The following is a 26,445-nucleotide window of genomic DNA, read 5'->3' as shown; positions in this document are numbered from 1 at the left end:
CATTCCAAAACACAACACACATGGCCACAAAGAATTACTAATTGATGGTGCCGAATATTTTATTTTTAGATTACAATCAAAAGAATTTGACTTACAACTTAAACAAGAGACAGTTCATAAAAGGAAAGAATTTTTCCCCTGAGTAGTTTTGGTAAAGGACAGAATTCTCATTAGGAATAAAACACAGCTGAAGATCCATCCGTTTTCTCTTTTATAATGGAAACATGGGATTTAGTCCCCATAAATCCTACATATCCCTTAAAAATCATGAAAACGAGATGGCCATATTAAGTTTATAGAAGTCAGTTAGGTAAAGGTCTTTGTGGAATCTCTGCCAGAAGGTACTAGACTGGAAGGAGGTATTTATACTCTATCTTAACTTGGATTGTGACACACCATTTAAGGTATTATTAAGTTTTTATTGGTGGAGTCAAAGTACATTGAACCAAAAATAAAATGTTCACATTTAGTTCATATTACACATTTTCTATATCCCTTAAACATCATAACATATCACTGATTTTCGATCTTGCCAATTTTGGCAAAACAAATATTAGTGGAGAAGCTTAGATTTTGGTTCTCTCAAAGTAATCACATAGGTAACCCAGATATATCTAAATTCTCTTCTGAACTTCAGCCTGTTTTCTGTGATGTTTCTAAGACAACTGTACATCTAAGGTATAATACGAATAGAAATCAAAGTATAATTCATTCAAAATTTTTCATCAAGTATCAACAAGCATGCCAGGCACTGTCCTAAGGTGCTAGGGATATTGCAGTGAACAAAAGAGACAGAAATGCTTTCTTGTCGAGCTTACATTCTAGTAAGCAAATAAATAAAATGTGGAACAGGTTAGATTCATTTAAAAAATAATCCAGAGTACTTCTTAATGTCTCAAAGCAGACATATGTGTCAGAGCTGGCCTAGAGCATCTGATGTAGGCTCAACTCACATGAAGAAGCTCTCCTTTTATCTTTTAATTTATTTACTTATGTATTTATTTCTAAGTTTTAGATTTGTAGGCACATGTGTTTGTTTACTACATGGGTATATCGCATACTGGTGGGGATCTGGCTCCTAGTATACTCATTACCCAAATAGTGAACATTGCACCCCACAGGCAATTTTGCAACCCTTGCTCCTCCTTTACCCTCCCTGCTTTTGAAACTCCTGGTGTCTATTGTTTCCATCTTTATGTCCATGTGTACCTATTGCTTTGTTCCCACTTACAAGTAAGAACATGTGGCATTTGATTTTCTGTTTCTGAGTCATTTCACTAGGATAATGATCTTAGCTCCACCCATGTTTCTGCAAAGGATATGATTTCGTTCTTTTGTACAGCTGCATAGTATTCTGTGGTAATTCTCTCCTATTTTACTAGAAGACTTTTTTTTGATGTATATAGTATATATAGTATTCCACTATAGTATATATAAAGTAAATATGTATAATACCATATAAAGTATTACTTTATAAAGTACTACAGAAAGTAATACTATATAAAATATATAGTATTCCACTGTATATTTTTTTCATCAGTTAACTGTTAATGTTATCCTTATCTTTACTGTACCCCAGTTGGCCACAGTGGTGCCAGTGGTGAGTGTGCCCTACCCACAACACAGGTGAGAGAAAAAGTAGAGAGAAGTCTTATGGCAGTGATTTTGCCCACTACTAAACATGATCATATAATGCCATAACTCAACATTTGTAACTTCTTCTTGAGATAGAGCCAGTGTGTTGGAGAGGTAGAGACACTCTCAGAGTTAGAAGTAATGTGGAAAAAGGAAACTTCCCCCTGTCCATCACCTGCTGCACAAGAAATCATGCGTTACCATTGCCAGGAAAATACTCACTACCCATGTAATACAAACAAATTCTTCCGATTTGGACTGCACTCCTCCATTGACACAGAACCCGTAAGCATACTCCGGTGGTGTTCATTGGCTTCATTTTCTGGAAATGTCACAAAACCTAAATATGGATGCCTGTAGCCCAGGATACATAGCTTGGCTATGATCTGCATCAAGAGAATCCCCTTTCAATGCACTCTCACAGCTGTGATGCTTCTTTTTAATTTTTATAGTTAATTTATTTTGCTTAAATATGGAGTAATGAGGATAACGTTTCCTTCCCCCCTGTAAGATTATAGTACTACAGTCGGGTAAAAATTTCTTGGTATACATGGTAATTATCTGAGGAGTATATAATTTCTTGTAAATTGGCTGCTGCTACTGCACTAATTCAGAAGGCACTAACTCATTCACAAACAGGATCATTAGAAGCCAAGCCAAATCTACCTGGAACAGTACACCAAAGCTGCTTCAGGACTTCTCTCTCTCTCTCTCTCTCTCTGTCTCATTAATTCCATTTTCAGGCGGCTGGAGCAGGTGGGGCATTTTATCTTCTCATCTCATTAATCACTTGTGGGTTGCTGAGGAGAGCTCTATTATTGCCTGGTCAAAAGACAGCATAATCCATAACATCTTCTAGCAGCAGCACAGCCAGCTGTGGGGCCAAGGTGTTACTATGTAATCAGGCTGAAGTAATTTATGCAAACTAACATGATACATCTGCAAAGGAAACCTGCTTGCTCAACCAGGAGCGAGATGATTGCTTTAACCCCCACCTGCAGGATTGGCCCCCTGCAGCATCGTCATGTGATCAAAACTGGCTTTTACTCTCCTGACATTTCTGCTCTGTATCTTCTCTCCTTCCTACCTCATTCCACACTCCAGTGTCCCAGGATCCTTCCAGAACTCTGCTCTACCTTGCCTCTATCTCACTAACTGCTCTCAGATTTCTGATCCAGACATTATTTTCTAAAAAAACGCATCGCCCCTTCCACATTTTTTTTTTTACTATGACTAAATTTTTAGTTAAAATGTAGCAATTTGAAGGTGAAATTCTGTTAGTGTTACTTGACACTCCTGGAATTCTATATAGGCTGCTGCTTTTCAACTATTTTATCACTCAAACTTTTCATGAACCTCACAAAAATCTGCATATGTTGACTGTTAACTAATATATTTTATCATTAAAAAATCACAGCCATAACATAACTGCTAAAGTGATTATTTGATGACGGAGTTGATGTAATTCTAGCCAAAAGCGAAGGACTCTGACACTTTACTAACTTTTCAGGGGGAAATAGAAGACACACACTAGCACTTTCTGAGATACTTAAAATAGTTTAGGGATCCCCATTACTTGGTTTTCAGAATAGATGGTAACTTGTAAGTAAGGTGGCCCAGGCTTCACGCTCGCTGAGGAACCCAAGATATAGCTCTAGCAACAAAGAGCATTATTTCGGAAAGTTGGACAGATGATGCTTTATGCTATTATTAAAGGAATGGTAACTGAGGTATTTAGTAAAGAGACTCAAAAGTATTAAGCCTTACTCTTCAGAAGAAGGTTTGCGAAGCCTGATATTTAAAGACTTTAGGGACATTTTTTGTTCAGTTTTGTTTTTGTTGAATTAGATTATAGCAGTCAAGTAGCTAGATGCCAGATGATAGAGCAGGTTCCAGGACTATATACTTTTAAGGTATTATTTAATTCTTTAATAACATTTAAATATGATTATCACTTGGTTAGAATGTCGGAAGAAATAACTCCGGTAAACATTGGCTGGAATTATTAGTAATTCTGTAGTTCCTCTTTTTAAAGCTGTGCTATAGTAAATTTGTTTTAAAACCTGCATCTAGCCTAAGGTCTGGGGCATGGTTTCCCACCGAAATTTACTGTATGTGCTGTGCTTAACCTTTGGTGTGTCATAGACTTGTGTGGCAGCTTGGTGAAGGGAAGGGATCCCCTAACACAACTGTGATTTATTGCTTGTCACAGGGATAATTGAAGAAAATGATACGTGTTAGAGGTTAGTAAAAATAAAAATGAAAATTTTTCCCCATCTAAGAATTTGGCCCCTCTGCATTCTCAGATTAAGAACCTCTGCAAGTGTTTTATTTTTGTGAGTTGTTGGAGTGCAGTCAAGATTTGGTATTGGTTAAGTTTCACGTAACAAGATAATGCAGAGGATTTTTTCAACTATTAAACCAACCCACAATTTTATAACCAGAAATGCATATTGAAGCAGAGCTCTGATGCTTTCTCTGCCTTTGAAGTCTTGATTCTCACTCTATGCTGACTTGTTCCGCATCCACCTGAAGTGCATTTCTTTACCCTTTCTACAGTGAATGTATGACTATTGTCCTACTCTGTAGTGTTCTCTTTGCTTAAAACAAACAAACAAATGAAAAGCACCAAACAAATGAAAGAATCTCCTCTTGATCTTCTGACTTCCCTGTATGTCGACATTCGATGGCCTCAGGACTTCTATCATGGCTCTATCTCCCATGAATGGCCCATCTCCAACCCCCATAAAGGAATCTGAACAAATGAGAAGAACCAGTTTCTCACATTAATTAGGCTAACTAGAAGTTTCATGAGAATTTAACATAGTACTTTGCCTTTTGCTCTGACTTCTGTTTGGCAGACAAATAGAGTTACAATACCATGTGTATGAGTCTGTTTTTATGCTGCTGATAAAGACATACCTGAGACTAGGTAATTTATAAAGAAAAAGAGGTTTAATGGACTCACAGTTCCATGTGGCTGGGGAACCTCACAATCATGGTGGAAGGTGAAAAGCATGTCTTACGTGGCAGCAGATGACCAAATGAGAGCCGAGCGAAAGGGGTTTCCCCTTATAAAACCATTAGAACCTGTGGGACTTATTTACTACCACGAGAACAGTATGGGGGAAAGCACCTCCATGATTCAATTATCTCCACCTGGTCCCTTCCAGGACACATGGGGATTATGGGAACTGCAAGAAGAGATTTGGGTAGGGACACAGCTAAACCATATCACCATGTTTTTGTATTTTGGGAATGCGATAGAAACCTGTTAATGCAGCGCAGGCCACCAGTCTCATTCACATTTCTGTGATGATTCCTTCTAACTAGGATACAGCAACAAACCAAAGTCTAGCACCCTGAAGTGATCTGGCTCCATGTCATATTTGGTTGCCAGATAATATACGAGTCAGTTTGTTAACTTGCAAGAGAGCAGACTTCTCACCTTCCTGGATGAATCAAAATTTGCTTCCTTAAACATATTCTGCAAGTTTCTCTAAGTCTTACAAAATCTTACTGAGCAGAATGCACAAGCCAGTTGATTACATTGAGTTTATGACTAACATGGCTTAGGTGATAGAACCTGTGATCAAGAACAGTTTGTCATACACTTTGCAATCGGGTGACTTCTTCTGTTACTTAGATGCAGTGAACAAATCCATAGTATAAATGTCATATTACACTCCAGCTTATCTGTCAATCTTTTCAAAAAAGTTTAATTTGAGATTTCTGTAGGTTCATAGTAGGTACATATATTTATGGGATACATGAGCTATTTTGATATAAGCATGCAAGGTGAAATAAGTACATCCTAGAGAATGGGGTACCTATCCTCTCAAGTGTTTATCCTTTGTATTACAAACAATCCAGTTACACATTTCAGTTATTTTAAAATGTACAATTAAGTTATTATTGACCATAGTCCCCTCTTGTGCTATCAAACAGTAGATCTTATTCATTCTTTCTATCTTTTTGTGTCCATTAACTATCCCCATCTCCTCCCTGCCAAGACCCCCACTGGTTATCAGATTCTGGGAAGGTAGTAGAAGGTAACCACCCTTCTACTCTTTATGTCCATGAGTTCAATTGTTTTGATTTTTAGATCCCACAAATAAGTGAGAACATGTAATGTTTGTCTTTCTGTGCCTGGATTATTTAGCTTAACATAATGACCTCCAGTTCCATCCATGTTACAAATAATACGATCTCATTCTTTTTTATGACTGAATAGTACTCCATTGTGTATATGTACCACATTTTCTTTATCCATTCATCTGATGATGGATACTGAGGTTGCTTCCAAATCTTAGCTATTGTGAGCAGTGCTGCAACAAACATGGGAATGTAGATATCTATTTGATATGTTGAATTTAGGTATATGCCCAGCAGTGGGATTGCTGGATCATATGGTAGCTCCATTTTTAGTTTTTTGAGGAAGCTGAAAACTGTTTTTCATAGCAGTTGTATTAAATTACATTCCCACCAACAGCGTACAAGTGTTTTCTCTTCTCCATATCCTCACCAACATTTGTAATTGCCTATCTTTTGGATATCTGTTGATACTGCATAAAAATGATAGATGAAAGCCTATGGAGGAAGGGGGTACAATGAACCTAGAAACTGTGCCATGGAAACTTTGGTTGAGGGAATTGGAGTATTTATCTTGGAAGAAAGAAGACCATGAAAGTAACATTTAAGAATCAGAATTAACAGTCTTAAATGAGTTGCAATGTATTTTCTATTGCTCTAGAGGGCAGAACCACTAAAAAAAAAAGAAAGGCATATTTTAGCTTAATCATTTCACAATGTAAACACATATAGAAACATCACATCATACCCCGTAAATAATACAAAGATTATTTATCAATTAATAATAAAATTTTTTGGTAGGCTGAGGCAGGAGAATGGCGTGAACCCGGGAGGCAAAGCTTGCAGTGAGCTGAGATCTTGCCACTGCACTCCAGTCTGGGTGACAGAGCAAGATTCCATCTCAAAAAAAAAAAAAAAAAAAAAAATTAAATTACAAAAAATTAAATGATGTAAATACACAAGTAAACAAATTATATTAAAAATGAAGGTAAAAATGTTAAAAAAGAAATATTTCTATTAATTATATTTTTAAGAAATAAGCACAAACAGAAGGCAATGACTTCTTGATTCTTTGAAGTCTTTGTGGGGGCAATGGGAGGGGTGGAAGAGATAGTGAAGGTGAGCTTCTGTCTGAATGATGGTGAAATGAGGGTGTGTGTGGGGGACAGTGGAGACTTTCCAAGGGCTCTTTCAACTCCGTGATTTAGGGTTCTGTGATTTAAGAGAGGATGCCAGAATGAAGCTCTCACTCTGCAGAAGGTAGTTTAATGATCTACATTAACATTTTAGTCCATTATTCGTATTTCTGGCATATGTTTATTTTCTTAAGTACACCTTTCTGGGGGCCACAGCTGTGGCTGCCATTAACATAGAATGGCATTTTATCTCTGCAAGTCTAGGAACAGAAGGACATATTAAATATTTTTACCATTTTTATCCAGGATAAAAGCATCTCCTCCAACTCCTAGCTCATGGGATCAAAGGTTCATATTTTTTTCTTTTTCTTTTTTTATGCCACAAGACAATCTAGATGTTTTCTAGAAACTGTGACTGTTAGTCCCATTAAAATATACACATTTACTAGCCCACAATTTTTGCATACAATTCTAGGGGCATGTGCAACCCCTGAAGCCCGTCAACATTAGAGCTCTTTGGACTGTTTTTATTTCAATGCAGAAAAATGAATCTTAGGAAGAAACCATAGTGATGCCCTGTTTCCTGGTTTCTCATTTGCTGCTTGTGGTTCTTTCCACTCTACAGTGTGGCAGGGATCTCAGACAACGATCTAGACCATTCCCGTGCTCCTTCTTTAGCATGACTTACCTGGACATCCCACATGACTCCCAGAATACTACATTGGCAAAACTGCCAAAGATGATTTTATAATTTATAGCATTTTATTAGCCTTAGAAAATTGTTTTGGTTTGTTTGCATGTTTTGCTTTGTATTTAGCTAAGCAATGTTTTAAGTTGTCTTGTAAAGCATAACTGTCTTCCTTCAAAAGCAAACCTCTAGATCAAGTGCAAGTAGCTTACCCAGAAAGTGTAAGAAACGCAGGTAGAGAAGAGGGAAGACATGAAGGAAAGAAAGTGAATAGAGTTTGTGGGATGTTTGAACACCAACCCACATCAGTCATTGTTTGAAGGCTGCTGGAGGTGGGTATCCTTCTTGCCTCCTGAGCATGTAGCAAAGAGGGCTTCAGCATCTGGAGAAAGCTCTTCTGGAAAAGAAATTCAGGAGGAATTCAGGAACTGGTATTGGGGAGTTGGAAGACTGGTATCCACTGAACTGGTGGGACTGTGTGGATATAGATGCATTACCTACAGAATCTGCTGCAAGAGTTTTCTTATGGTGTGCTTGAGGTTTCTTTCAATATATATTGCAGCAAACCTAATAATATGTAGAATGAGACAAGTTTGTTAACCTTATTTAAAAATGCCTTTTTTTTTTTTTTAGATTCCTACTTTCCTAAAAGTATCTACTATTGTGAGTAGAACTATGTTGTTGCATTTTCTTAGTGGAGGTAAATTGGTTTAAAGGTACCCACAATTCACTTTCGATCATAGGTTCAACTTACATCAAATGTTTTTCCATAGTTCCTGCATTTAGGAAACATAATGGCTATGAGCTTTATGTCCCTTTAGTCTTTTGATATAACCTGGTAAGAGATTGCTTGTGTTCCCAGGCAGAGCGTGCATTAGAATGAAGTTTTGAATTCATTAAGCAACTGCAATATTTTACAGATTTAAACGCTAGGAGCATCTCCCAGGTGTATGTAAGTGAACCTCTCAATTAATCCAAATGGATATATATTTTTTATTCCTCAGAGATGCCTTGTATTGCCTGTGAAAGTAATAAAATTACCTAAGTTAGTGCTACAGGACATCCCTGGATTTCATTGTCAAGTGGGATCTACACATTATTAGATCATCCTCCCTGTGTCCACAGTTAGTACAGACTCCCATATGCCCATAGTCTTCATTCTCCTAAAATATCCAATCTTATCACCTGCCCCTCTTTTTTAGCAGATGATGATTTTCTCTCCTATCAAGGAGAAGCCACAAGAAGTGAACTCTAGTTTCTTGCCACCATGCCCATAGTAATCTGTACACTCATGCTTCCTCATTTCCCCTTCTCTCTCCTCTGAAGATATTATTTCCACCTCCGTTCAGGATATCTTCTGCTCCTCCCTACCTCTTGTGACTCTTCCTTAGAAAACTCATTGTTTTTGATTATTTCTTTCTCTCCCATAAAATGCACCTAAGTCTCCCTTGTCTTTGAAAATAAATCACTCCATTGAGCCCATTGCTGTTTTATCTGCTACTTTATTTTCTTTCCTCCTCAGAAACAGTCTCCTTGAAAGACTTGTTTTACACTTGCTGACTATGGTAGGCAGGATAATTGTCCCCTAAAGATATCTGTGTCCTAATCCCTAAAATGGGTAATATGTTATTTTACATTAAGGTTGTAGATGAAATGAGATTGCAAATCAGCTGACTTTAAGATAAGGTGATTATCCTGTGTTATCCAGGTGGTCCATTGTAATCACCAGGGTTCCTTAAACTCAGAAGAGGAAGAAAAGTCAGAGTCAGAGTGAGGTGACGTGACCAAGACTCCACAACTACTGCTGGTTTTGATGACGGAAGAGCACTGTGAGCTAAGGAACGCAGGCAACTTCAAGAAGCTGGAGAAGGCAAGAAAATGATTCTCCCTTAGAGCATCCAGAAAGAAACACAGCTTTACGAACACCCTGACTTTAGCCCTGGTAGACTCCTCATCAACTTCTGACCTCCAGAACTGTAAGATGATAAATATGTGTTGTATTAAGTCACTGTTTGTGGCAATTTGTTAGAGCAGCAATATAAGCATTGAATTTACTGTTTTACTTCCTATTAATTCCACAATCTGTGAAATAAAACTTTTACTTTTAACAGTTTTATTAGTCAAGCTTCTCCAGAGAAACAGAACCAGTAGGATCGATCTATCTATCTATCTATCTATCTATCTATCTATCTATCTATCTATCTATCTATCTATCTATCAATCATCTATCTCTCTAATATATGTATCTACATATATAAAGAGATTTATTACAAGGAATTGGATCACATAATTGTGGAGGTTGATAAGTCCTAAGATCTGCAATCTGATAAGCCAGAAAATCCAATGGTGTAGTTCCAGTTCCAGTTCAAAAGTCTGAGAATCAGGAGAGCCAATGTTGTGGTTCCATTCCGAAAGCCAGGAGGCTCCAGACCCTGGAAGAGCCAACATCTCAGTTCACATCTGAAGGAAGGGGGAAAATGACCACTGACATCCCAGCTCAAGGCAGTCAGGAAAAATAAATTTTCTTTTATTCAGCCTTTTTGTTTTATTTAAGCTTCTAGCAGATTAGATGGGGCCCGTCCGCATTAGGAAAGTCAATCTGATTTAATCAGTCTACCAATTCAAATGTTAGTCTCATCAGAAACACCCTCACAGACACACCCATAAAGTCTGAACAAATATCTGGGCACCCTGTGGCCCAGCCAAGTTGACACATAAAATTAACCATCACAAAAATCAACTAGAATTTGTCTCATCAAGGCCACCCACCCACGTTTATTTTGTGGCCAAACCCTGTGGACACTTTTCAGTCCTTATCCTACCTGACTCGTCATTAGCATATAACATGCTTGCTCTTGATAAGCTTCTCTAATCTCATTGATAAGTATAATTCCCATCCTAAACACTATATCCCAGCATATAAACCTACTTTATGTCTTTGTTATATGTTTTCTTTCTCTTGTCCCAGAAACTTTGCATCTACTGCTTGCTGTGCTTGAAGCTTTCTCTGCAGCCCCAATCCCTGTTCAGTGATCCTTTTACCTGTATAAATCTCACCCATCCTTCATTTTGCTAAAATGAAATCTCCTTGAGGGGAATTATCTTGGGTCTTATAATTATATTCCCAACACCTAGCACAGTCACTGATGCAAAGTTGTTAAACAAATGGGAGAAAACCAGTAAACATATTTTACTCTGGGGAAAAGTAGAATAAAAATTAATGAGCTTAGTCTGGGCACGGTGGTTCACACCTGTAATCCCAGCACTTTGGGAGGCAGAGGCAGGTTGCTCACTTGAGGTCAAGCGTTCGAGACCAGCCTGGCCAACACGGTGAAACCCCGTCTATACTAAAATACAAAAATTAGCCAGGCGTGGTGGCACACACCTGTAATCTCAGCTACTTGGGAGGCTGAGTCAGGAGAATAGCTTTAACCCAGGAGGCAGATGTTACAATGAGCTGAGATGGTGCCACTGCACTCCAGCATGGGTGACAGAGTAAGAATCTGTCTCAAAGAAAAAAAAAGAAAAAGAAAGAAAAAATTATGAGCTTATAGCTAACCATTTCAGGTAAAGAACAGCATAAAAACATTATAAACAATTCTATGAATTTCTTTTGGTTTTAAGGATAAGCAGATTATTGAGCATATTCAGTAATGTCATTAGAAGAAAAACAGGAGACACCCTATTTTTAAAAATCCAAAACCGAAGACATTCAAGAAAAAAAGAGAAAACACTCCATTATCTTAACAACTTTATTGAGATATAGTTCATTTACTATTCTAGTGACTCATTTAAGGTGTTGCTTTTAGTATATTCACAGATATATTCACCAATCACCACAGCCAATTTTAGATTTTTTATCACTTTGAAAAGAAACCGTATCTATCACTCCTCATCTCCCATCCCTGCCAGCCTTAAGCAACCACTAATCTACTTTATGTATCTATAGATTTCCCTATTTGGACTTTCTAAGGACTTTCTAATCTACTTTCTGTATCTATAGATTTCCCTATTTTGGACTTTCATATGAATGAATCATATAATAAGTGGTCTTTTGTGACTATCTTCTTTCACTTATATATATATATATATATTTTTAAGGTTGATTAAAGTTCTAGCATGTAACAGTACTTCAGTCTTTATTATGGCCAATTAATATTCTATCGTATGAACATTTCATTTATCCTTTCATCAGATAATGGGTATTTGGATTGGTTTTGCCTGTTGGTGCGATATCTGAGAACTCTTTGCCAAATTCAAAGTCATGAAGATTTACTCTTGTATTTTCCTTTAAGAATTCTATAGCTTTAGCTCTTTTGGTTAGGTGTTTGATACATTTTGAGATAATTTTAGTAATGGTATGAGTTAAAAATCCAACTTCAGTCTTTTGCATGTGGTTATCTAATTATTTCAGAACCATTTGTTGAAATTAATAGATGGAAGGGTTTATTTCTGGACTCAACTCTATTCCATTGGTCTGTATGTCTATTCTTTTGCCAGTATCACACTATCTTGATTATCATTGCTTTATACTAAATTTTGAAACTGGAAAGTGTGAGTGTTCTTACTTTGTTCTCCTTTTCAAGATTGTTTTTGGATTTGGGGTCCCTCACAATTCCGTGTGAATTTTTGAATAAGTTTGCCAATTTCTGTGAGTCAACTGAAATTCAGATATGATTATATCTAATTTGTAGATCAATCTGGGGAGTATTGACATCCTAACACTGTCAGCTCTTCCCATGCATGACTATGGAATGATTTTCCATTTATTTATATCTTCTTTAATTTATTTTATTTTAACAATATTTTGTAGTTTTCAGAGTATAAGTTCTGTGTGTATTTTGTTAACTTTATTTTTAAGTATTTCATCCATTTTGATGCTATTGTCAGTGAAACTTTCTTTTCATGTTCAGAAATTTTTACTGTAAGTAAAAATTGCAATAGAAATATAATTGATTTTTGCATTTTCATCTTGTATCCTGCAAACACTCTAAATTCTTTTTTGGTTCTTCTTTCTTTTAGTGGATTCCTTAAGGTTTTTTTTATCTATAAGATTGTATCTTCTGAGAATAGAGAGAGTTTTACTTCTTCCTTTCCAATGTTTATGGAACATTGGATTCCATAATGACGAGTGAATGAACACTTCATTTTCATTTCATTTTCTTGCTTAATTACTTTGGCTAAAACCTCCAAAACAATATTGATAGAAGTGATGACAGTGAACATCTGTATTTTATTCTTGATCTTAGGGTAAACTGCCAATCTTTCACCATTAAATATGTTTTTCCTGTGAGACTTTTGGTAGATGCCCTTTATCATGCTGAGGAAGTTCTCTTCTATTCTTAGTCTGCTGAGTGTTTTTATCAAGAAAGGGTGCTGGAGTTTTTAATCAAGTGCTTTTTCTGCATCTATAAGGTAATCATTTTATTTTTCTTTTCTGTTCTACCTGGTATGCTATACATTGCATTAATTAATTTTTTGATATTAAATCAATCTTGCATTGAGGGAATAAATTCCACTTGGTCAGTTATAATTCTCTTTATGTGTTGCTGGATCTAGTTTGCTAGTATTTTATTAGGATTTTTGCATTCCTATTCTAAGAATTATTGATCTATAGTTTTCCTTTCTTGTAATATCTTTGTTTGGTTTTGGTTTCAGGGTTATACTGGGCTTATAGAATGAATTAAGGAGTGTTTCCCCCTCTTCTATTTTTTGGAAGAGTTGGTAAACAATTAGCATTACCTGTTTTTCAATAATTTTTTTCTTTTGGAATTTATCATTGAAGCCATCTGAGCCTGGGCTTTTCTTTGTGAGTCGTTTTTGATTACCAGTTTAGGCTCTTCACTTGTTATAGGTTGATTCTCATTGTCTAATTCTTCTTGAGTTCGTTTGAGTGATTTTCATCTTTTTAAGAATTTGTCCATTTCATGTAAGTTATCTAATTAGTTGACATGCAATTGTTCATATATTCCTTTATAGTCCTTTTTATTTCTATAAGGTCAGTAGTAATGTCTCCTTTTTGAGCCTGTTCTCTCTCTCTGTCTCTCTTTCTCTCTCTCTCTCTCTCTCTCTCTCTCTGTGTGTGTGTGTGTGTGTGTGTGTGTGTGTGTGTGTGTGTGTAAATCTAGCTAAGTCATTCAATTTTGCTGATCTTTTTGAAGAACCACACTTTGGTTTTATTGGCTTTCTCAATTTTTTTTGTTTCTTCTTTATTTCATTCTTCTATTTTCATCGTTATTATGCCCCTTTAAAATTTCTTGCTTTAGGTATAATTTACTCTTCTTTTTCTTGTCTTGGTGTAATTTTTTTTTGTTGGAGATCATTCTTCTTTCTTAAAATAGGCATTTCTAGCTGACGTTTTCCTTTAAACACTACTTTACCTGCATCACATAATTTTTGATATGCTGTGTTTTTATTTTCATTGATTCAAAATTTTTATTTTCCTCTTGATTTTTTTCTTGACCCTTTGGATATTTATGTGCATTGTTTAATTTCCACACATTTGTTAATTTTCCAATGTTTTTTCTGCTATTGGTTTCTAATTTCATTCCATTGTGGTCACAGTACATACTTTGTTTATATTATTCTTTTAAATTCGTTAAGGTTTGTTTTATAGCCTAGCATATGGTCTATCTTGGAGAATATGTGCTCTTGAGAATGATGTACACTCTGTTATTGCTGGGTGGAGTATGCTATTGCTTTCTATTAGCTTCAGTTGTCTATCTTCAAAATGGAATACTAATCTTTGAATTGCTTGTATTAAGTGGATAATGTTTGAATCACACTTGATAATACATATGAAACAATTTTGTGATTGGACTGCTATACTAGTGACTTTCAACTGGGGTTATTTTTGTTTCCAGCTATGGTTTGAATGTCTCTCCTACAGTATCTGTGTTGGAAGCTTAATCCCTAATACAACAGTGTGGAGAAGTGGGACTTTTAAGAGGTGAATATCTCATGAGAACTCTGCCACCATGAATGAATTAATGCTGTTATTGTGGGAGTGGGTTCAGTGTTGAGAAACTGGAGTTCTTCTAATGGATGAGCTTGGCTCCCTTTCTTCTCTCTCTTGACATGTGATGCCTTCCTCCATGTTATGATAGAGCAAGAAGACCCTCGTCATATTTGACTTTTTGATCTTGAACTCTTTAGCCTCAAGAATTATAGACAAACAATTTCTGTCCTTCATAAATTAACCAGCCTCAGGTATTCTGCTATAGCAGCGCAATATAGACTAAGTCACCCCCTAAGTGACATTTGGCAGTGTCTGAAGATGTTTTTGATCATCGCAACTGGGAAGGTGCTACTGGCATCTAGTGGGTAGAAGCCAGGACTGCTGCTAAACATTCCACAAGTCACAGGGCACCCCTCTAAAATATGTGGTCTAAAATATCAATAATGCCAATGTTAAAAAAAAAACTCCATAGTATTCATGGGTGGCCCAGCAGTTGCAGAATAAATGCTAACAGGAGATAGAGGTAATGTTTGTAAACTCATGGAGAACATACATAAGGGGAAGTTAGGTTTAGTCTCAATTCATTAATATCTTAAGAAAGGATGTATTCACTTGACTTTGAAAAAGTAAGTTGAAAAATGTATATACTGAGTAGGTCTTACACTATACGTGCAATCACATTTTTAAACATGTGTGCAAAATAAAAATTCTAGGCCGTCCATATTTTCCACAAAAATGGTACAATAATAGTAACAATAATTGGAAAAAAGAAAGCATATATTTGGATTCTCATAACAAAAATATGTATAAAGCTATAAGTAAAAATTTTTTAAACAACCAGTATATTAGAAAGAAATGTAAGACCTATTTGTGTAGAGAGAGGAATAATTTTCAGCTCAAATCAGGAAATTCAGTTTCAAAGAGGAAGATAGATGTTTTGACAACCTGAAGAGTAAAGCTTTTCTAATTTAAAAGACATAAACAGCCATCAAAAGGAAACAAAATGGGTAAGATCATGAGAAAGATAATTTCTACCATGTAATAATACACTTATTCACATTTTGCATTTTTCTAGAAAAGATGGATCTAGTTTTAAAAACTAGTAAATTATTTGAACCTAAAGATACCACAGCGTTGAGTTTCTGTGAGTTCAGGGCAAGACAGTTCTATCTCTGTTTATTAAGGGACACCAAAGATGTTATACAGGGCACCTTTGACTTTTTATAATGAGACACTGAAAACCACTTCTGATCTACCTCAATATTTTTATCGCTTACGTTTCCCAAAACACAACGTAATTCTAAATAAGTATGACATTTGGATCTTATTATTACTGTGATTGTTCTGATATTTCTGAGTTTGTAATATGTACCCTCAAATCTGATTCACTCCTACATGTATCTTGAGAGGACATAAACACAATCACAGGAAAATGACAATTTCCTTCACTAAGTCATATCTCTGGTACATTCATTTTAGTCAAACTTCTAACTTAGCTGTCTTTCAGGAGCTTTAATGTTTTCAAAAGCTCCTTAGAGAAACTTTCAAGCAAAGGAGACTTAGAGTCACACATTGTGAGGCTGAACAGTCAATGGGAATGCAGATAATAAGAACTGCGCAAACCATTAGCATGCAGCTGCTTCATTTATTAGAGGATAATTTTTTTTACAAGCGGACGTCATTCTTTCTGGGCTGCATTTACTGCAGACCACCTCAGGAAAAGACACCATTTGCAAGATTTTTAGTAGAATGGACCATCCCCAGAACTTTTCCAATAGCTCACCCTCTGTAGTGCATGTGATAAAGATCAATAAATTTCATGTGATTCTTTTTTTTTTTATGATAGGCTGCTAATCACCCTTGATGCTATGACAAATTTAAATACTAACTAATCCACTTTGAATAGGGATTAAGCTTCAATGTAGGAGGAAAGTATTCATTAGAATTCATTATATCAATTTGTAATTTGAATGATGCATCTTCTAAATAAGATACTGCAGTTTCTAGTCGTTGTTAACTGGGAGCTTAAACATCCTTATCATTAATTAATGGAAAGATAAATAAAATCTGTCACAATTGAGGGAATGCTTACCCCCACCTCCCTTAGCTTTTAAAGTATCTAGTTATTATTTTTAAGATGAACAATGCCAAAATAGAATAATCACCATAGTAGAAGGGAAAAATAACAAACTCAAGCTTCCTATGTCAAGGATAATTTGATGTGCATGAAAAATGGAATACATATTGCAGACTTCCTTATTGTGATGTATGCTTTATTCATGCTGAGCTCATTGTTGTCAAATTATCTTATAAATTCAACATGGAAATCAGATCAGACAATCATCTATTACTGTCTTACATTTTCCATATTCGGAATAAAAATATCTAATACCACTGAGCTAAAGTTGAGTGATAGCTCCCAAACCTAAGTAATATTTTATTCCAAGTAATTGCTACTATAGTACAATGATTTAAATTTTGATCTTAAGATATTTAACTCATGAAATCAGAATGAATTAGACAATCCTCTTTCTCTCCCTTTAAAAAAATAAAGACTTCCATAAGTAGTCATTTGTGAACTTAATGAAGAACATTAAATTTCTGGGGCCTCAGTACTTAAGAAAGTACTTCATTCAACTGAAAACACTAAATCATGACTTAAGCAGAGTGAATTGTTCTTACGTTTTAATGCTATATTTGTGTAGACTGTCATAAAGCTTGATATTCAGAATTTGTATTCTGCTGAATTTTGTGGCTTTTTAAAAGTAATTTTGTCAAGATTGATAGGAATATAATAGTGAATGCTTGCTTGGCACTTGATGTGTGCCAGGCACTGTGCTAGTGCTTCATGCAAAATAATTCTTTTAGTCCCCATAACAGCCTCATAATGCAGGTACTGTTAGAAATATCATTTTATAGGTGATGAACATAAGGCTAGAGATTAAACGTATCCAAGCTCACACAGAGGGTTCATAAGGGAGCTGGGATTTGAACCTGGGTAATGTGGCACCAGAGTCTGTGCTTCTATATATTCTGTTATATGTAGAGTTTGTTGGATGCTCTACGTCTCTGGCATGTTCATTTTAGTCAAACTTCAAACTTAGCTAAGTCTTTTATGTCCTCCCAGTGGTCCACTTCCTGTGTATTTGGGCATGTTTTCCGGCTTCCATAGCAGAATAATCTCCTAGTCCTCTTCTTCAGCTCATGATAGAATTTTTTCAAGCTTGTGTCTTGAAAGGAGCCCAACTCATTTTCATAACCCTAAAGCTGCTCTGGTGAAAAGTGCCATAAATGCAGGCAATTTCCAGAAAATTTATTTGATTCTTCTCTTTACCATCATATTCTTCACTTTCTTTTTTCTACCAGTTAGGTCCTGATCTCCTACCATGCTTACATCGTAGAACTGGTGGTAAATTTTGACTTCTTTGATTTTGACCCTAAGTCTTTCATAGACGACAACTTGTGTGTTATTCCCTTCATTTTCTGCTGCTGGTCTTATATATCATTTTATTCTCTGTATCTTCCTCGGTTTATATCGTTTACATGTTAATGAAAATTGAATTGTTTATGTAGTGGCAATGGATATACTCTGAAGTGTCAGTGCCTTAACGTAATAAAGCCTCCCACCTCCACCTCGGCTCTGCTGCCAGGAGCAGGTGGTATCCAAGGGAAAAAGAGTATGGTGGATATACGCTGATTCTCAACTGCCTTAACCCCAAAGTGACATATGTTCTGGTTGAAACTAGTTTATTGCTACAAGTTGACTGAGAGGGTGAAAGGGAAGCATAGGGGACCACATAGAATATCTGGTGGGCATTGCCGCTCTTTCCCACAGTATACTAGGACCTCAACAATTTTTTCTGTATAAATTATCAAACAGTCTTTTGTCCTATAAAATGAATTTATAACTTGCTTAAACTATTTTCTCTTGTACTATTGACATGTAGTAAAGATGGCTTTACATCATTGAAAGCCTAGAGCACAGGAATATTTTTTAATACTAAAAATATAATAATATTTTGCTATATTAGTAATAAGCATCAGCAGATTCAAAGTCAGGCAATAAAGGTGACATTTAGTTAGGTCCATGAGGACATAAGGAAAAAAATTTAAAAGAAAAAATACCTAATTTTACCAGTGTGTCGCATTTCCTCTCAATTTCTCTTGCCCTGTCTTCCATAAATTTTATAAAGTGGAGCATATATATCAAGGAAATTCCCATAAGAGTATATTACAGACCAAAACAACGAAACTATGTGATTGTTTCAGTGTTATGGGGAGTCTCCTGTATATAGAAATCTGAGGTAGGCAAGCTGTATCTGATTGTCCAGGCTTATATAACGGTTTTTCAAAGAACAGAAGCAGCGTTTCAGTTTGAAAGCCCTTTGTAAATAGGTAAAACTGTAAATACGCATATCTGTGTGTCTCTTTATAAGATAATGAGGGTACAAAAATGAGGTAATTTCTTGTGAAAGGGTAAATACACCTTCATGGAGATTGATATTAGAAAAGAGCAGAAGTGTTTTGTTTTAACCTAGTCAAAGACAGCTGTCTTATTAAATGATTGAGATCTCCAACTTGAAATCTCCTTTACGTGATTCAGTCTTCTCCAAATGTCTAAGATCCTTATATTGTGACATTTTTTCTGAGATCCTGAAATTTATACTGACCACCACATGAATGTTCTATATGGTTGGGCTTTCAGGTTAAATGATGCCACCAGCCAAAAGTATAATTTCTACTTCCATTGCCACATCAAGCAAATTTAGATCCAAGATATATATAAAATTAAGCACTAGATACTGGAGAGGAAGAAAAAATTATGTAATTATAGATTATTGGCACTTGCTATAAGGAGAAAATAACTTTTAAATTGATCAACCACTTGTCTATATTTCTTCAAATCATATAGACGGCTTGGAAGACAACTTTAATGAATGAATACCTGCAAAACTGTTAGTTCATAGTAAGAAAAAATAATAAAAATAATCTTTAATATTTTGACTTTCTTTCTCTTTTAATTTTACGTTTTAATTTCAAGATGAACTTTTGATCCAATTGGTCTTTATTTTTTGGTTTTAGCCATTGTTAATGGAATTTTTAACCTGTTTTTGGAGAGTGAGTTTTACATACAACCATTTCTTTGCTGTGATTACATATCTTGCTTTATTTTATTGCGAAATATAATTTTTTGTCACATGTTCGCCTAACATTTGTAGAGTAAGCCTAAGCTGTTAATGTTTTCTAAAAATTTACGTCAAAATATCCCTGTCAACATTGGAGAAAGTAGTAAAATTACATTTTTACCACTAATCATGCAAATGAGGCTCAGCAGGAAATGGTTTACCCAAAGTCAGGCATTCCATGGATTCATACCGAACTTTCTTCAAGGACTAGTTGGCTGAATACAAATACCTTCATTGTCCTGAAATTTGTCCCAGTCAAATCCTTTCTTTCAAACCCTGCACAATAGGCGGCTTGGGTCCTAACCAAGTCCTTGTTTACATGTTTAAGCAGATTTTTTTTCTTTTCCTTTTCTTTTGAAAAAATTGGCCCTGCCTATTGGCATGCATGCTACCCACCCCCATGTAGAGGTTGGTGATCTTCTGGGTTGGACGTTAGTGAGGATCATAATTTGTGTATATTTTAAAAAGTCAGACATGCCACTGAAGGATCAGGCATCAAATGGCTTGGCTCTTCTCTATTAAGTACAATACAGTGGTAACTCTCCTATTACCAGAATGGAAAATCTTATTGACTGTGATTCAGCCAGACTTTAGGAAACCCTACAAATGTCAAGAGCTGAGTTTGCTAAGTGATAGCCATAGGCCGTGTTTGGTAGAAGGCTGTGTTTTGGCCACACTCACATGCTTTGTTTTGCCTTACATATATTAGGGCCCACATTTAAAAAAAAGTCAGGATATTTTGCAGAAAAGTTCAGATTTAAGTGTCTCTTTAAAACTCAGAAGTTCCAGCACACTGAACCTACATGCCCTGCATTCAGCTAGTGGTGCCTAGTGCCTGCCCTCTTTAGGCGAGGCACATGGACTCCAGGTCACATTTGCTCTGCCGCCCACCCCAACTGTCAATTGTGCTGTGAGATCTGTTTCACTCATTGGCATGACCTGCCTCTCCCTTGCAGCACTTGAACTTCTGACCCTCTAAGTTGTTCTTGTTCTATGTGTGGCCTCAGTGCCACTTTCATCACAATCACCTGGAGTGTTCACTAAGTTTGTAGATTTGGGGGCCTCCCATTTCTGGGCCATTACAGAATCTGAATGTAAAGAAGCTCCAGAGGAATGAAATATACTAAATTTTGCAAACCACTAGTGTAGTTCACTGGATATTTACTGGACATGCATATGTAAATCATTTGGTGATTTTGTTTTTAAACTACAAACCTTTGATTCCTGATCCAACACCCTAACCCCTGCTACATTCTGCATTGTTTGACTTTTTAGTTATATGTAATATAATTATATTACATACAATATATTTATTTATGTGTAATATATATTATATACACTATATGTGATTGATTATTTATAATTATTAATTATATGCATTATATTAATTATATGTAATTTAAATGTATGTAATAGTATATAACATATTTATTTGCACTATAATTATATGTATATTTAATTACATGTAATATAGTTTATGCAATACGTAATACAATTCATGCAATATGTAATGTATGTAATTTAAGAGTAAATTACTAAATATTAAATACATTAAATATTAACTGTGGTAAATATTAAATTAAATTTAATATGTTTAATTATATATAATTTTTAATTATATAGAATATGTATGTATACATGTACATATATAAATATGTATATATACATTTAATTATATAGAATATGTATATGTGCATATTCCATACGACTCAGGAAAAAGTGTTGCTCCTATAAATATAAAATTTGAACCAAAAGAAATTTTTGAGATGACGTCTTGCTCTTGTCACCCAGGCTGGAGTGCAATGGCCCTATCTCGGCTGGTTGCAATGTCCCAGGTTCAAGTGATTCTCCTGCCTCAGCCTCCTGGGTAGCTGGGATTACAGGCGCCTACCACCACGCCTGGCTGATTTTTGTATTTTTAGTAGAGACGAGGTTTCACTATGTTGGCCAGGCTGGTCTCGAACTCCTGACCTCAGCTGATCCACCTGCCTCGGTCTTCCAAAGTGCTGGCATTACAGGGATGAGCCACCACGCTCAGCCTGAGTCAAAAAGTCACCTGACTGGCTGCATTCTTGGGCAAGCAGAGTCTGGAAGTGGTGGAGTTGCTGCACATTCGCAGTGCATTCCTGAAACTCGTTTCACCTCCCTTTTCTTTCTCCACTCAAGTTGTATTTGCTTTTTATCTTTTCCTATTGGGAAATTACTGTGTTCACCTGTCTCACAATTTGAGAGCAAGTCTACAAAAACTTAGCGGTAAGTTTCTTACAAGCCACAGGAGTCTTCATCTTTTTGTCTTTTTTCCTCTATTTTACAAGATTAAGTGCTAGAAAAAGCTCTTACCCCACTGTGAAACTAGGTATTTTAAAGCTAAATCTTGAAGGTTATATAATTTACTGTGCTTCTCTTTTTATTTGGGTGACCAAGAATTTCAAAACCAAATTTATATCTCAAATTTAATAATTGTTTATATCTCTATGACTGGAGTATCTGCATTTTAACTTCAACCCTTTTTGGAATCATTTGTTCTAATCCTTTTGAACCTGTTTCTGAGAATTATTTTTAATATGTTTATATAATATATATATATTTTTAAAGGTTAATTTAATATTTTTTTAATTTAAAACACTGAATGTAATTGGGTGTGCAAATGCAAAAAAGAAAAATAAGCTAAGAAGCCTAAATGATTTTCTTTTAGCCAATAAGTTTTAGACTAATATACGCTCTTGTAATTAGTTTTAACTCATATTTTTTTCTTGAATGCCAACTGATCACCATACAAGGCAAACAAATTTTTTAAACTGAAATCCAATTTACATATCATAAAATGTGTTGATCTTAAGTGTACCGTTTCATGAGTGTTGAAAAATGCACATATTCATTAACTTGTACTACTATCAAGAACTGAAATATTTCCATCAGTTCTCTCATAATCCTTCCCAGTTCATCTCCAGCCTCCAGAAACAATCAGTGGTCTAATTCTTATCATCATAGTGTAGTTTTGCCTTCTAGATCTTTCTGTAGCTAGAATCATAGTATTAACTATTTTATATGAGGATTTTATTCACTCAGCAAAATATTTGTGGAACTTATCCATGTAATTGCTCATATTTGTAATTTGTTCATTTTTATTGTTGAGTATTATTCCATTGTATGAATATGCCACAGAATTAATTGTCAGTTTTTCTATTTATGGAAACCAGGCTGTTTTCCGGTTTGGAGTTATTATAACAGAAAGAGAAGCTGCTAAAAACATTCCTATACAAAGCTTTTTGTGATCATATGTTTTCATTTGTCTAGATACATATCCAAGAGTAGAATTGTTGGTTCTAAGGGTAGATGTATGTTTAACATTTTAAGAAAGTACTAGATTTCCAGAGACATTTTACTATTTTACCTTCCCATTGGAAATAGGACTCTGATTGTTCCACATCTTCACCAACATTTAATGTTGTCTTTTCTGTTTAACTTCTAATAACACTATAAAGATATCTCATTAATTAGAATTTTAATGATGCAAATGATGTTGATTACTTTTTCATGCATATATGTGCAATTCACATATCTTATATTGTGAAATGTCTCTTCAAGTCATTTTTCCATTTCTTTGGTGGAGAAGTTGTTTTTCTTGTTATTAATGAGTTGTAGGAGATAGTTCTTTGTATATTCTAGAGACAAATTAGATATATAGGACACAAATATTTTGTCTCATATAGTATATATATTTTCTCAACGTTTTATTTCTTTCAATGAGCAGAAGTTTTAAATTTTGATGAATTCAAATTTATCATTTCTTTCTTTTATGATTAGTGTTTTCTGTTTCTTCTCTAAGAAATCTTTGCTTACTCCCAAATTATAAAAATATTCCCTATACTTTATTTTCTGAAAGCTGTATAGATTTAGTTTTACATTTAGATCCAAGATATATATAAAATTAATTTTTGTGGATGGTATGAGGTCAGTGTGAATATGTGGATATTTTTCAAAACCATTTGTTAAAAAAGCTTTCATTTCCCCGTTGAATTGTTTGGGGTCTGTTAGTGTATATCATTTTACCATATATGTATGGGTTTATTTCTGGAGTCTCTATTCTATTCTATTGATATACTTCTCTTATTTTGCCAATATTATACTCCCTTTATTTCTGTAATTTTAAAGTAAGTCTTGAAGGCAGGTATTCTTCCTATATCATCCTTCTTTTCTAAGATAAATTTGGTTATTTTAGGTTCTTTGCATTTCCAAATAAATTTAAAAATAGGATTGTTCACATCTACAGGAAGTTTTTTCCTGGAATTTTGCTTAGAAGTGCATTGAATCTATCGATGAATTTGGTGACAATTGACATTCTAGCATATTGAGTTTTCCAAATCCTTAAATATGGTGTATCTCTACATTTCTAAGCCCTTTAAAATTTCTCTAAGCAATATTTTATAGTTTTCATTCAGAGATACTACATGTCTTTTGTTAAACATATCCTGAGTATTCCATATTTTGGTGAGCAACTGTAAATATTATTATACATTAATTTTAATTTATGTATAATTACATTTCTAAGCCTTTTAAGATTTCTCTCAGCAATATTTCATAGTTTTCATTCACAGATACTACATATCTTTTGTTAAACTTATACTGAATATTTTATATTTTGGTGAGCAATTATAAACATTATTATACAGCAATTTAAATTTCCTTATCCAATTCTTTATTGTTAGTATAAAGAAATGCGACTGATTTTTTTCGTTAATTTTATATCTTGTGACTTTGTTAAATTTACTTAATAGCTGTGACAATTTTTTACAAATTCTTCATAGCATCCTACATAATCATGCTATCTTTAAATAAAGACAGTTTTCTTTCGTTCTTTCCAATTTTAAACCATGAATTTAATTTACTACCATATTGTACTCACTAGGGCTTCCAGTACAACATTGAATAAAAGTTGTGAGAGAAAGCATTCCTGTCTTATTCCAGATCGTAGAGAGAACGCTTTCAAAATTTACTCATTAAATATGACAGGGAATGTAGGTTCTATATAGATGACTTTTATCAGGCTGAAGAAGATTTTCTTCTATACCCAGTTCGTTGTGAAGTTTTTTTTTTTTAATTCTAAATGGAAATTGAATTATGTTAAATGCTTTTTCAGCATCTGTATTATATAATATTTTCCCCTTTTAATATGTGGATGTCATAAATTATAAATTATATTTGCTGATTTTCAAAAATTAAACCAACCTTGCATTTTTTAGGTTAAATGCTATTTTTCCATTATATATTATCTATTATATAATATATTACATATATTGTTCCATTATATATTATATTTTAGTATTTTAAAATATATTTCTGGATTTGATTTGCCAATATTTAATTAAGGAGTTTTGTGTCTATGATTGTAGGATATTGGTCTGTAGTTTTCTTTTCTGATGATGTTCTTGTCTGACTTTTGTATCAGAATTATTCTGACCTCATAAAACGGTTGGTAAATGTTCTCTCCTCTTCTACTTTCTGAACCAATCTGTATAGAATGGATGTGATTTCTTCTGTAAATGCACCAGTGATGACATCTGGGCTTGCTTCGACTTTTTATATAAACAAATCTAGTGTATTTAATCCACCTAGATATGTTATCGTAATCTAGTTTTTTTTGTGTCAGTTTTGGTAAATGGTATGTATCAAGGGATTTGTGCATCTCATCTATATTGCTGCATTTATCAGCATAAAGTACTCATGATAACCTTTTACAATCGCAAGGCCTGTAAAATCTATGGGTACAGCCCTTTATTCAATGTTGATATCGAAAGTTTGTGCTTTGCTCTTTTTTCTTGATGATTCTTGTGATAATTTTCATCAATTTTAGTAATCTTTTCAAAGAAACAAATGACTATTTTTTTTATAATGTGTGTTCATTATTTCACTAATTTCTGTATTTTTTGTTTCCTCCCATTTTATTCTGTTTACTTTGTATTTAATTTGCTTTTTTCCCCTTCACTTCTTAAGATATAAGTGTAGTTTATTAGCTTTATATCTTTCTTCTTTTCTCCTATAGGGAATAAGCTATTAATGTCCCTCTAAGAATGCTTCAGCTGCATCTGTTGTATTAATTCATAGCTTTTGTTCTTTTCATAGCTATATTGCTGGATTTCCAGAAAAAAATATTTCACTTTATGGCTTTAATTGTAGCGTTGATATTTAAAATACATAACATAGCAGTGCTTTCAGGGCATTGGTCAATAGCTCTTGTAAAAGAATTTGAATCACATAGCATATTTTTCTGGAAAAGAAGCTTTCAGTTTGAGAAAACTATCATACCTTTTAGACTAATTTAAAAAAAAAATCCTTATTTGAAAATAGCAAGCCACCAACTTGCATGTAAATTGTATGAATTATTATAATTTTTCTTGATGAGTTGGTAGCTCTCTGTTAACATCGGTTTCAACATTCAAAGAGGGAGAACAAAAACCTGAGTCAAAAATAATTTTAGAGGCTATCATCTTTTAATGTTAGTCAAATCTTTGACCAAACTCTCTTATGATCAATTTCTTCTTAAAAACATCAATGTATATTTATTTCAATTACTCCAAACTGAAATATAAGATAGTTTTTGTTTTCAAACTTTTTTTCCAATTATTTCACAGTTATCATTCAACATCCTGAAAATTACTGCTTACTTATTGAACAAACAGGAACATGTTTAATGTCACCAGAGTAATTTATTGAATTGCTATTTAAGGATTCCTCACATAATACATTATC

At 34.5% G+C, this 26,445-nt stretch overlaps 1 long non-coding RNA gene across 1 annotated transcript in view; it reads left to right on the top strand.

Annotated features, from left to right (window-relative positions):
- Positions 1-8,026: 8,026 nt before the first annotated feature.
- Positions 8,027-26,445, top strand: part of LOC123569111 (uncharacterized) — a 42,814-nt gene continuing 24,395 nt past the window's right edge. The window contains exons 1-2 of the long non-coding RNA XR_010581613.1: positions 8,027-8,214; positions 9,260-9,527. This is a non-coding gene — a long non-coding RNA (uncharacterized lncRNA). The remainder of the gene's footprint in view (positions 8,215-9,259; positions 9,528-26,445) is intronic.

This window comes from Macaca fascicularis, chromosome 15, assembly GCF_037993035.2.
Source record: "Macaca fascicularis isolate 582-1 chromosome 15, T2T-MFA8v1.1".
NCBI lineage: Eukaryota > Metazoa > Chordata > Mammalia > Primates > Cercopithecidae > Macaca > Macaca fascicularis.
The sequence above is the reverse complement of the archived record's forward strand: the minus strand, read 5'-3'. Positions and strand labels throughout refer to the sequence as shown.